The sequence below is a fragment of the Symphalangus syndactylus genome, chromosome 7 (genome assembly GCF_028878055.3).
Source record: "Symphalangus syndactylus isolate Jambi chromosome 7, NHGRI_mSymSyn1-v2.1_pri, whole genome shotgun sequence".
NCBI classification, from domain to species: Eukaryota; Metazoa; Chordata; class Mammalia; order Primates; family Hylobatidae; genus Symphalangus; species Symphalangus syndactylus.
Window position 1 is genome coordinate 136689610 of NC_072429.2, and position 13613 is coordinate 136703222.

A 13613-nucleotide genomic window follows, 5' to 3' on the forward strand; every position below is an offset into this window, starting at 1 on the left:
TTTCTACTTACAGACTCTAGCGTCGTCTAGCTCTATTGGTTCTTTATAGCTTCCTCTGTTTCTATGGAGATGGATGGATTTAGCTACTACTGTGTAGGGCCAAAGATTACAGAAACAGAAGAGATGGGATTAACTTGGACACTCTTTGTGTAATTAGCATCTAATGAATCCATCCTCAAAATAGATCAGTTACAACCCCATTAGTCCAGAATCATAGCCGCTCAGACTTCATGTTATAAGAGGTCGAATGATGATTCACAGCAGGGACTCTAGAAAGCACTTCTGGGGGAAAATGTTTACTGAATAAACAGTCTGATCACCAGAGAGAGAATGACTCATTTTCGTTTCCTGCCTTAATGTGTGAAAATGCTTTTCCTATAGAAATGGACCGCATTAAGAAGCTTGGAGGCATTTTGCCAGACTCATTTGTTCAGTGGATTAGGATCTAAATATCATTATTGAATTGTATGTCTTAGAGAAGAAAGAGAAGCATGTGTGGTGTGTGCAATTTCTCTTCACTTTCAAAACCATGCTACAAGATTTTTTTTTTTTAACTCTGGTAGGAAAGAGTCTATAAAAGTCTTCCCTTTCACAAAATAGAAAAATTAGGCTGAGAAGACAAGGGATTAGAACAATGTTAAAGACCTAATAAGTCACACAGTGAGCCTAAATCTTGGGTGCCCCGATTCCTGATACTTCTCAAGGCAGAACACTTTCTCTCAATTACTTGGCAGCCTCTCACACTTACAAAATTTTAAGTCATATATCATGACAGAAGATGGAAGCTTCTTGACTAAAGATAAAAGGAAAATTACAAAACCATACAGCAGAAAGTAGAAATTATAATGGAGCTCATGGCCAGAAAGTAATTTCAAATCAGACTGCCCTCTGTCCTCACTTAACAGAAAGCATTCCCCCCATGTTTCAAGGTGTCTCTGCTGTTGCCCTAAATTGTGATCTAAGCTTAAGTCTCATGGATTAACATGTGTTGCTTATTCCATTCAATCACACTGCTTTGGGACAAACTTGAATGGCCCTAAAGGGGTGTGGTGGAAATATTTGCTATCGTGTCTCACAGTGTCATGGTCCCCCTTTTTGATCCAGTAATTGTGGTATCAACCACCTGTATGTAAGTGTAGTCTCATGGCTCTTGGTGTCAGCTACACCATGCTTAACTTGCTCCCATCTGTGGTCTCTTTTTCTCTTTGTGGCAACAGCATGCAACATCAGGAAAAATAAAGGGATTAATACCACAGGGGTGATATTGACAAACAGGGCATGGACTTCAATGGACAATTGTCCACTTCCCCATGCCTCATGTAGATTACACTGAAGAATACTCTCTAGGGTTTCTCACAGGGTGCTAGTGAAAGTTAGCATTCATTGCCCTGTGCAGCAAGCAGCTCAATTATTCTCCCTTGCTATTTATTTTCCTGAAACCTTCAATGTTTCGCAGGCCACCCACTTTTTTCCCACAGGGTTACATTCTAAAATAAATTGTCTGTGTACATATGCTTGCTTACTCTCTGTTCAGGAAGAACACAAGCTGCACAGGACTATTTCTTGTGTACTTAGTAGATGCATTAGCCATATTTCTCCAAAGAAACAGAACCAATAGAATCCATCTGTCAATTGATTTATTACAAAGAATAAACTCATGGAATTATGGAGACTGAAAAGTCTTAAGATCTGCAGCTGACAAGCGGGACACCCAGAATAGCTGATGGTACAGTTCCAGTCCACATCTGAAGCCCTGAGAAGCAGGAGAGCTTTTTGTGCAAATTACAGTCCAAGTCTGAGTTCAAAGGCAGGAGATAAGAAAAGTCTCAGCTCAAAGATAGGCAGAGTTCCCTCTTATGTAGCCTTTTTGTTCAAGTTAGGTTTTTTAATTAATGGGATGAGACCCACCCACATTGGGGAAAGCAATCTGCTTTTCTCAGACTACTTATTCAAACGTTAATCTAATTCAAACACACTCTCACAGTCACACCCCAAATAGTGTTTAACCAAATGTCTGTTATCACATAGCCCAGTCAAGTTGACATATAAAATTAATCACAGTGGGGTAGAGTATTGCATTAATCAAAATTAATAAAAAAGCTGTATGTTCTAAAATTTATATATGTTATGTTATAAATCCTTTTAAAAACCCACGTATCAGATAGATAGTCATTTTTAATTTTAACTTACAGAGACAAAAAACTAAGGAACAGCCTGGCACGGTGGCTCATGCCTGTAATCCCAGCACTTTGGGAGGCCGAGGTGGGCAGATCACCTGAGGTCGTGAGTTCAAAACCAGCCTGACCAACATGGAGAAACCCCATCTCTACTAAAAATACAAAATTAGCCAGCCAATTGTGGTGGCACATGCCTGTAATCCCAGCTACTCAGGAGGCTGAGGCAGGAGAATTGCTTGAACCTGGGAGGTGGAGGTTGCCGTGAGCCAAGATGGCACCATTGCACTCCAGCCTGGGCAACAAGGGTGAAACTCCGCCTCAAAAACAAACAAACAAAAAACTAAGGAATGGTGGGTTAGATAAATTAGTCAAATTCACACACATACTTACAGTAAAGGATCAATATAACACAAAAGTATACAATTTTTCTAAAATTAAATACTACCTTTCTAAGGAGGTCAAAGTCATGTCCTAGGCACACCAAAATAATTTGATTTATTATTTTTTTCTTCAAAATCTAAGCTCCTTAGTATGTTACCCAAATCAATTATGATGATTACACTGTTATCTATTCATGCTTATTTATTTTCAACAACCCAATCTTTATTGGTTTGTTTTATGACAATTAAATGAGATAATTTGTAAAAAGTACCAATAAGTACTAGTTATTGCTGTCCTTTGACTTCCACTTTATTAAGAAATAGAGATATAGGTATGAATAAATATAAATATATAGACACAGAAATGGAAAACAAATAAGTGTATTCATAGCTTCATTTGAAAATGTCTGTTTTAATGTTCTTACATTACTTGTTTCAACAATGTTCTCATGGAAATTGTATTAGTCCGTTATCATACTGCTATAAAGAAATACCCAAGACTGCGTAATTTATAAAGAAAAGAGGACTAATTGACTCGCAGTTCCACATGGCTGGGGAAGACTCAGGAAAACTTAACAATCATGGCAGAAGTCACCTCTTCACAGGGTGGCAGGAGAGGGAATGAGTGCAAGCACAGGAAATGCCAGATGCTTATAAAATCATCAGATCCCATCAATCATCAGAGACTCACTCATTTTCATAAGACTAGCATAGGGGAAACCATCCCCACGATTCATTTACCTCCAGCTGGTCCAACCCTTAATATGTAGGGATTACGGGGATTACAGTTCAAAGTGAGATTTGGATGGGGACACAGAGCCAAACCATATCAGAAATCCTCACATATCACTTTAATAACATTTATTTCTAATTTCTAAAGTGACACAAAAATGAATAAAGTAATGCGTGTGTTATAAAAAATTTGTAAAGTACCATAATCTATATTGAAAAAAAAACATATCTTCTCTACCACCTTGAGAATAACTATTAATATTTAATGATAAGGTATTTGTGTGAATGTACATTTCTGTCTTTATGTTTGCTTCTATATACCCATCCATATGTTCACCTATATCCATTACAGCAGTTTAGCTAACATATAAAAATATAGGTGTGATGATTAATTTTAGGGGTCAACTTCATTGGATAAAACATAGCCAAATAGCTGGTAAAGCGTTATTTCTAGCTGTGTCTGTGAGGGTGTTTCTGGAAGGCACTGGCATTTGAATCAGTGAACTGAAAAAGGAAGATTCACTCTCATCCAGTATGGGTGGGCACAATCCAATCAGCTGAAGGTATATATATATATATATATATATATATAGCTTTTCTAGCTTCCTAGCTTGCAGACAGTGTGTCATTTTCACCCTTTCTTATCATATGAGCCGATTCCCCTAATGAAGCCCCTCTCATATATTTGTCTTTTATCTAACAATCAGTTATCTATCTATCCTATTGGTTCTGTCTCTTTGGAGAACCCTTGCCTAATAAATCGGAAAATGATGATCTATGTATTTTCTTTCAGATGTTTCAGTTTGGAGTGATGTGATGTCTTTTGAAGGCTGCTTCAGTTTCAGTGAAAGCAGATGATTAAGGGAAATAAAAACATTCATAACAAGTTTTGTAGGGTGGGATGGTGGCATTTGAAAGTGAGTTTGGTAAGTAACTGAGAAGAGACCTTGATTGACAGGATTTTCCAGATTACTCAGTCACTCACAACAGATGCCAATTGTCAATATTAGGAAGATAGGAAAGTGATTATTAACACAGACACTGTGGAAACGATCCCAGGAGTTTCTCATCTCTTATAAGGCACCAGAGGAAGGTGTATGAAATCAGAGGAAAGCTATCTGTCTCAGCTCTCTTTTACTATTGGTGTAGGCTTGCATATATGCTGTGATCTGAATGTTTGTGTGCCCTACAGATTCATATATTAAAACTATATCTCCCTGGGTGATAGCGTTAGGACGTTAGGTTATTGAAAGGTGATTAGGTGATGAAGGCAAATTCCCTTCTGATTGGAATTAGTTTTCTTATAAGATAAGCCAAGAAGTCTAGCTAGCTCCTTTTACTATGTGAGAACATGGCAAGAAAATGCCATTTGTGAATCAGAAAATGGGCCTCTACCAGATATCAATTCTTTTAGCAATTTGTTTGTGGTCTTCCAAGTCTCCAGAACTGTGAAGAATCAATTTCTGTTGTTTCTAAATCACCCAGTTTTTGGTGTTTTTTCATAGCAGTTTGAACAGATTAAGAATATATTTAGCTTAATACATTTATTAAACTTTATTTTTGTTCTCCATAAAATGAGAATCAATAGTCACTCTATTAAGTCTTCATGTATTACTATCTATTCAACAAATATGTTGAATAAATGAATGAATGAACAAATATAAAAGGGCCTTATCAACTGTTTGCTTTATAAAAAAGTGTAAGCAGCAGAGGAGGCCGAGCAAGATGGCGGAATGGAAGGCTCCACCAATTGTCCCCCCATTCAAAGGCACTGATTTAACAATTATTTACACAGAAAACAACAAAAAAAAGCACCTTCCTAAGAACAAAAATTAAGTTAACACTCACAATACCGGGTTTTAACTTCATATCACTGAAAGCAGCACCGAAGAGGTATGAAAAATACTCTTGAATCGCTGATGCCATGCCTCCTCCATCCCCTGGCAGCAGCAGTCTGGAGAGCGTTTCTGTGCGTTGGAGAGAGGGAGAACTCAGCAGTTGTAAGGCATTGAACTCAGTGCTGCCTTGTTATAGCAGAAATAATAAGCAGACCAAACTCAGCTGACACCTGTCCCTGGAGAGAGCATTTAAACCAGCCCATGCCAGAGGGGAATTGCTGATCCCAGCAGTCAGAACATGAGTTCCTCCAAGTCTCGCCACTGTGGGCTAAAGGGCTCTAGGGTCTTAAATAAACTTTAAAGGCAGTGTAGGCCACAGAGACTGCAAACCCTGGGCAAATCCTAGTTCTGAACTGGGCCCAGAGCCAGAGGACTGCAGGGGCACAAGACCTACTGAGACACCAGCTGGGGCAGCTAAGGGAGTGCCGGCATCATTCCCCCCTTAAGCCTAGGCTGCAGAGCTCAGGGCTCTAAAAGGGACCCCTTCCCTCTACTTGAGGAGAGGAGAGAGAACCGTAGCGAAGACTTTGTCTTGCATCTTGAACACCAGCTTAGGCATAGCAGGATAAGGTACCAAAGACATGAGGCTCCCTTTCTAGATGCTACCTCCTGTACAACATCTCTAAACACACATGGGCCAGAAGGGAACCTGCTGCCTTAAAGGAAAGGATCCAGTTCTGGCGGGCTTCATTACCTGTTAACTGAAGAGCCCTTGGGCCTAGAATAACAAGTAGTGATTCCCAGGTACTACATAGAGGGATTGGGTGAAACATTGAGACTTGCTGACTTCAAGTGAGACAGCACATCCCCAGCTGTGGTGGCTATGGGGCGAGACTTCTGCTTGAGAAAAGCAGAGCAAAAAGTCAAGGGGATGTTGTCTTGCATGTTAGGTACCAGTTTAGTCAGAGGGTAGAGCACCAAGTGAGCTGTGGGGGTCCCTGATTCCAAGCCTTGGCTCTTGGATGGAATTTCTGGACCTACCTTGGGCCAGAAGGATGCCCATTTTCACCATTATTCAGTATAATATTAGAAGTCCTAGCTAGAGCAGTCAGGCATAAGAAAGAAATACAGGTAATACAAATTGGAATGGAAAATTTCAAATTATTTTGGTGGGCAACTGGTATAATCTTATATTTGGAAAAACCTAGAGATGCATAAAAATACTATTAGAACTAATAAACAAATTCAGTAAAGTTGCAAGATACAGAATCAATATACAAACATCAGTAGCATTTCCATATGTCAACAGTGAACAATCTGAAAAAGAAATAAAAAGTCAATCCCACTTACAATAGCTACGAATAAAATTAAATACCTAGGAATCAACTTAATGAAAGATGTTAAAGATCACTATAATGAAAGCTATAAAGCACTGCTGAAAAAAAATTGAAGAGGACACCAAAATAAATGGTAAGATATTCCATGCTTATGAATAGGAAGAATCAATATTGTTAAAATGTCTATACTATCCAAAGCAATGTATAGATTCAATGCAATTCCTATCCAATTACCAATGACATCCTTCACAGGAATAGAAAAAACAATCCTAAAATTTATATCTAACCACAAAAGACCCAGAATAGCCAAAGTTATACTAAGCAAAAAGAACAAAACTGCAGGAATCACATTACCTGACTTCAAATTATACGACAGAACGATAGCAATCAAAACAACATAGTACTGGCATAAAAACAGACACATAGACCACTGAAACAGAATAGAGAAGCTATAAGTAAATCCAAACACCTACAGTGAACTCCTTTTCTACAAAGGTGCCAAGAACATACACTGAGGAAAAGACAGTTTCTTCAGCAAATGGTGCTAGGAAAGCTGGATATCCATATGAAAAATAATGAATCTACACCCCTATCTCTCACCATATACAAAAATCAAATAAAAATGGATTAAAGGTCATCTGCCTATATCCAAACATCTCACATACTCACTAAATATATACAACTACCATATACCCACATACATCCAACAACTACCATATATCCACAAAAATAAAATTTCACATTTTTTTTAAAAAAATATGAGCAGTAACCATTAACAATAGCATTTTCAGGTCAGTGCCTTTGTGATGAATCTTTCCAGTAAGAAGAGGGAAATCATAAGCCAACAAATCCAAAAGTATAGTGAGGCAACATGGAGGAATGAAGAAACAAAATGTACTGAGATGCAGATGTTCTAGGTTTACAATGTAGCTGCTTATGTTTCCTTTCAGCAACTCGATCAGTTTTGCTCCACTTTCTCCATCTCTATGATGGGCTTCATCTTTTAATAAAGGACTGATGACTAAATGTTAAGAGCTCACTCCATGCCAGGGATATGTCTAAACATGTAGAGCTCAGTGGCATGTCTCTCCTACAGCCACTGTCCTCCTGTGTTATAAGAATGTACTTCATTTTCTCTAGTAAAACATCCTTTTCCAAATTCAACCTCATTGTGTAGGAGGAATTGACATGGCCCTACACCACAGGATTAGCCACCACTTTTATTCTTGACTTGCTAAGTAAATCAGCACATTGTCCTCCACTGGCTGCAGGGATTGATTCAGGGTCAAAATTTACTTCCAAATCAAGCCAATGAGAATTAAGGCAATGCTCGCTGGGGTTTCTGGGAATGAAAGATTCTTCCACTTCATCTAGACATTGTGTGAGAAGATCAGCAATTTATTAGCCCAATCTGAAAATGAAGAATGTGCTCAAAAGTAGTAAGGCTAAAATATGGGTACTGGTAATTACATGTGCAGTTTGTATCTTTGTAATTTATATTTATGTAAACCAATATGTGCATGTAAATTTATTCAAACGAAGTATTTTCTGTTTAAACCCAAATCACTTTAAGATGGACTTTCTATCAGTTGACAAACACGTGAAGACTTCTGTCTAATATCATATGATTATCTCTTAAAATAGCCCTCTGTCATTATATAGACACAGTCATTCTCATTCTCATCTTATGGATCTTAAAGTTGAGAAAGCAAGAATTTTAATAAATTCTGAAAATCCTACAATTAATAAGAAACAAAACCAATTTATACTGATTGTAAGCTTAGTGTCTGGATTTTCAAGCATTCTGCAATACTGACTCTGCAGATTTAGACCCAATTCCGTTTTCCACATTCTGTTGTACGCCAACAACTGTGATGTAGTGCAATGATGCTATAATAGTTCTTTATATGAACAGAAATGAGACCAAAGAGGAAGCGGTCATTAACCATTTGCTTTATGTTACCTTATAGGTATTGGAATACTGATAGATCTGTCTTTCTCACAGAGTAATTTTAAGGAAACAGTAGCATAAGCAAGATTAAGTTTGAAAGTCCACTGAATGTTATATAGTGAAGCAGAAAATCTTTCACCTTAGTCAGGAGACATGAATTTGAGCTCTTAGTTTATTCTAAATATATCTACACTTTTCTGGTCCCTGTTTTTCTTATTCATAGGAAAGGAAATTCAACTAGATTTTCTCCCAGATCTAACTTTGGAACTCTGTGGCTCTTTGGCGTGTTTCTATCAGCTAGAGCTCTGCTCCCTGCACTTGTGAGTGTGTGGTGGTGAGAGTCCTGATGGTGATCATGCTTCCAGCCTTTCTTATCCCTGTGCCTTCAAACTGACCTGTGGTTTGATCACTGGTGTGCAAAATGTTGCAGAATTTCACCCCCAAAGCAGTTGCATTTCAGATGGCAACCCTATAATAGCAGGTGAGAAATAGATGAAATGGTGAAATAGCATAGTTATCAAACGCTGTGACCAGAAAAAAAGCAGAACAGCTTAAAAAATCAGCCAATCAACAGTTGCTGCTAATGCCAAGTTTTCCATAAATGATTAAGGGGTAGGTTATTGCTCTGCCTGCCATCGCGAATTCCTTAATTATATTATGTTCCTCAGCAGTGCCTGGCACAGGCTTGGGAGTTTTCAAAATTCTCCTTTAAATAATTCATAATTATCAACAATTAAAAATGTATCAGTAAGAGGAAACAAACAAAAATCTCACATGAGCAAGTATTCACACAGTAGATGAAAGGCTAAAACATGGAATACCCATGAGAGATCTTTCTATATTATTTAAACAATGAGCTCAATAATCTACTTAGCTTAGGAAGGGCATGTCTCTATGATACCTAATTCCATAAACGTGGAGATTCGCTGTGACAGAGGAGAGTGAAAAAGATACATCTCCGTGTGTGTGTGTGTGTGTGTGTGTATACACATGTGTGTACTCATTCAGTTTTCAGAATGGCAATTTATTAAAATTATCCACCCAGTATTGGTGATAATATAGTGAGACAACCTCTTTCTCCATCCCGAATATTACTGGTGAGTGTAGAAATGACTGTTGAATTAGTAAAATTTTAAATTAGTGAGCTCAGATTCAACAATTTAAACTCTAGAATTTATCCTAAACAAAAAGAACTTGTGTACAAATATATAATTTTAAGGTTTATCACAGCAAGTTTTATAAAAGACAAAATCACAAATAACTAAGTTATTAAAAAGGGGATTACTGAAATGAAACAAAAAAGATATTAATACAACAAACTGCTATGTAATAATTAAAACAATGACTGGTAATGATTTACATCCACTGTCATGCAATTCTTACTCATAATATAGTGTGCGATATGGCTTAAAAACACTAACCCATGAATTCCTACTCTATATATGTTCACAGAAAATATTAGGTGAAATGAAATACAGTGTAATGAGTGGCTACCTCAAGACAATTACTACTTACTTTACTGCCTACAATATTTTATATTTCCCAAATATTATTATCAACAGTTCAAAGAACATATGTTAAACCATGATAGTTAATTTAAGCTGCACTTTCCTTTGTATGTTTCTAGTTCTTTCACTGATCCTGGAGGAGAAAAAATGGTGCTGAAGAAAGTATTTGCATTTATTTTTAAGTATATTTTCATTAACTCTTATCTCATCTTTACTCTTTCCCCACTTAAAGCAACTCCTCATCCACTTCAGGCCCCAAATAGCCATCTCCCTGTACCAGGAATTTAGGGAAGAAAGAGCTTTCAATTCAATCCCAATAATGTCCTCAGGAAGCTCACAGTTTTATCATGTAAAATAAGAAAAGTTCATAGAATATTAATTGAAAGGTAGAATGTAAAAAATGGGCTTGTTCAAATGAGAGAGGCATTGTTTCTAGCTAAGGTAAACCAGGGAAGTCTTGAGAGTTGAAGGGTCATTCAGTAGACCAGAAAGATAGAATAGGAATTAGATCTTAAATGATTAAAGGAGACTATCCAAGGCAAAATGATAAATCAAGGCCATTCTGCATGGGCATGACTGAGTCATAGTGAATAAATAGGAATTGTGGGATGAATATCTGCATACACATATTGGATCAGACTGAAAAGGTCTAGAGGTCATTTTTAAATATTTAGGGCCTTATTCTACTATCAATATGGGTTTTTGGAAGGCTTTTAATGGAGAAGGGTGTATTATTGTCAAATTCACAATTTATAAGTTTTCATAGTTTGGTGTAGTGATTTTAAATCAAACTTAATCTTTTTATCATTATTAGTTCCTGTATTCATCTACTCATGTCATGAGCATTTGAGCTCCTTCCATATGCAAGGCAAGATGCTATTAGGTCAAATAATACCGCTAGGATATTTGTGGTGTCACCAGAGATGAAAGTATTACACAGAAGGTCAGACATCAGCCAGCTTCGTGGACAGATATCACAGTCTCTGAATAGTGTGGTGATAAGACATGAGCTTTGGGCTAAACCAGACCAAAGGATGAGTCCCAGCAGGAGCCAGTCCCTCCATATCCTGAACTTTAATTTCCTTTTGTATTGAACCAATGTTCATATACATGCCATAAACTCACAAGAAGGTTGCAATGAGATACTGCAAAACCAGATGCTTCACACATGTTAAATCTCTCTCTGCCTTCACTTTTCTCACCTTTTAGTTTATATCTAAGTAATGGAGAAAAAAAGCGATGTTGCTTTACTGCTGCTAATTGGATACACACAGTAGATTATTTTATCTCTATATTTAATATGTTTTGAAACTCTAGAGTCATGTATACAACTGTCTAACAGACATGTCTATCTCACTATTTCTTAACATACTCAAACTAAGTATGTCCCATACTGCCAAAATGTACCACTAGTCTCTGTCCATAACTGTCCATACCCAGACACATGAGTAAAAACTTTAGTCTCATCTTCAAAATTCTTCTTCCTCTCAAATGTGATGCTCATTCCTAGGTCTTTAATTTGCACTTTTATTGTCTCTCTGGATGACAAGATTGTAATTTCAATTATCTCCAGCTTCCTGCACAGTATCTGGCAAAAAAGGTACATTCAAGTTTATTCATTTGAATAAACTTTTGTTTTTCAAAGCTCAGTATAGGAAGTACTTGTAGACTAACCACAAAGAAAATAAATTATGGTTTGTTGCTAGTCTCCAAAGAGAGAAAGTCAGACTGATGGAGATATATTCAGAGAAAGAGGCTAAAGAAACCATTTATTTCACTCAAGGGTGATGTTTACAACAAGTCATAAAATAGGTAATGTTCCTTTACATCTCCAGTGAATGATTTGAAGAGAGCTAACTACACAGAGAGTGTGGTTTTTCTCCCAATAGGGATTACATCGAGATTATAATGAATTATTTAATTCCAGTAATTCAACCTTAAAGCAGATCCAGTCACTTTTCCCTTAACAGTGTAATTAATGCTCCAGGAAGTATATTTCCCTGGATGTTACTAAAGATTTTACTGTACTAAAACTGGAGAATAGAAATGAGCAATTTGGAATGCTCTAGAATGTCAAAGGACTTTTTGGGTACATTTTAGACAGACCAGCCCTAAAAATGTCTCTCTCTGTTTCCATAGTGACTACAGAGGACAGAAATAAGGTTTTGTTGAACTAGTCTACATAGCTTGGTTCTAGTACCTAAGGTTTTAGTCTTTCTTCAGGATTCTATACATTAAAAGAGGAGGCAGAACATTGGAGGACTACAAAGGTGGGCATTATCATGAGAGTTTATTGATCCTTTCTTCCAACTGTTACCAGATGAGATTCTGTGATATAACACACAGGGTGAAAATTACTGGAAATGCACACAAGGAAGCGGTTGAATTACAGGAGAGCAGGGCAAGAATTCCATACCCAGACTTGAAACCATGGGAGTGTGAGAAAGGAGCTGAAGATGAGAAGATACTGTACATCAATGAGATTTTGTTCGTACTGACCTTTCCCCAGAGCTCAGCCCTCAGTGCCCCTATTTTCCTTTACTCTCATTTTTGGTGACCTCACTCTTTCTCATGTTTTTAAACACATGTTTATGTTCGCAATTCTGATGTTTATATCTCCAGTTGAAACCTTTCACTGAATTTCAAGATCTCATGCCCAGCTTTCTACCCAATTCCTCTGCTTAGACATAAGCATATTAAACTTAATTTCAACACTGATATCTTAAGAGAGTCTTGTCTTAAAGTGTCATCTTCCCTTAATAACTGCTCTTCCCATCTCATTTGCAACCATGAAAATAGAACCATGTTTGGTCCATGTCGTCAGGCTATAAAACTGATAATCATCATTAACACCCTTCCTTTTGCACCACCATATACAAACCGTACTTCCCTTTGTTGATTCTACCTCCAAAATGTCTTGAATCTTTCCACTTGTCTCTACAACAACTGCCCCTCACTTACTCCAACTTGTCATTAGCTCTAACCTTGATCACTCCAATATCTCACTTTTTTCTATATTATCACTTTCATCCGCTTATAATCAATACTATGCACAGCAACATAAATAATATTGTAAAGAATCAATCCTTTTATACCAAGCCCAAGCTTAAGTTTGTTCAAGGGTTAAATAAACATGTTTTCACTTAAGCTAAATTCCAATATCCCTATGTGACCCTTATGGCCCATATAGCCTGTCTTTTGCCTACTTTTCCAATTACACATTATTCAGCTTTCCCAGTATAATTCAGCAAAAGTGGCTTTATTTTTCACCAGTTTCTTTCTCATTTTAATGGCTTCTGGTATTTTCTTTACCTAATATTCTCCTCTCCAATTATCTGTAAATCTGGCTCCTTTTCATCCATTACGTCTCACCTTATACATCATCTACCGCAAGAAGTTGGCCATGTCCACCATGAGCAGGCAGGCATTTAGCATTAGGAATTATCTCTCCCATGTGTTTCCTTCATAGCGTTTATCACGAGGTACATGATTACTTCATTTTTCTTTATTGTCCCTCATCCCCAGTAAACTGCAAGCTCCGTAATGGCAGATGTGTGGATATATATACAGTATACATTTACCAAGGTGAATAACTTGCAGAGACTCTGTCACGTAGTGGACACTGAGCACATATGTGAAGAACAACTCATGGACATACTGAATGAATGAATGAATGAATGAATGTCTTGC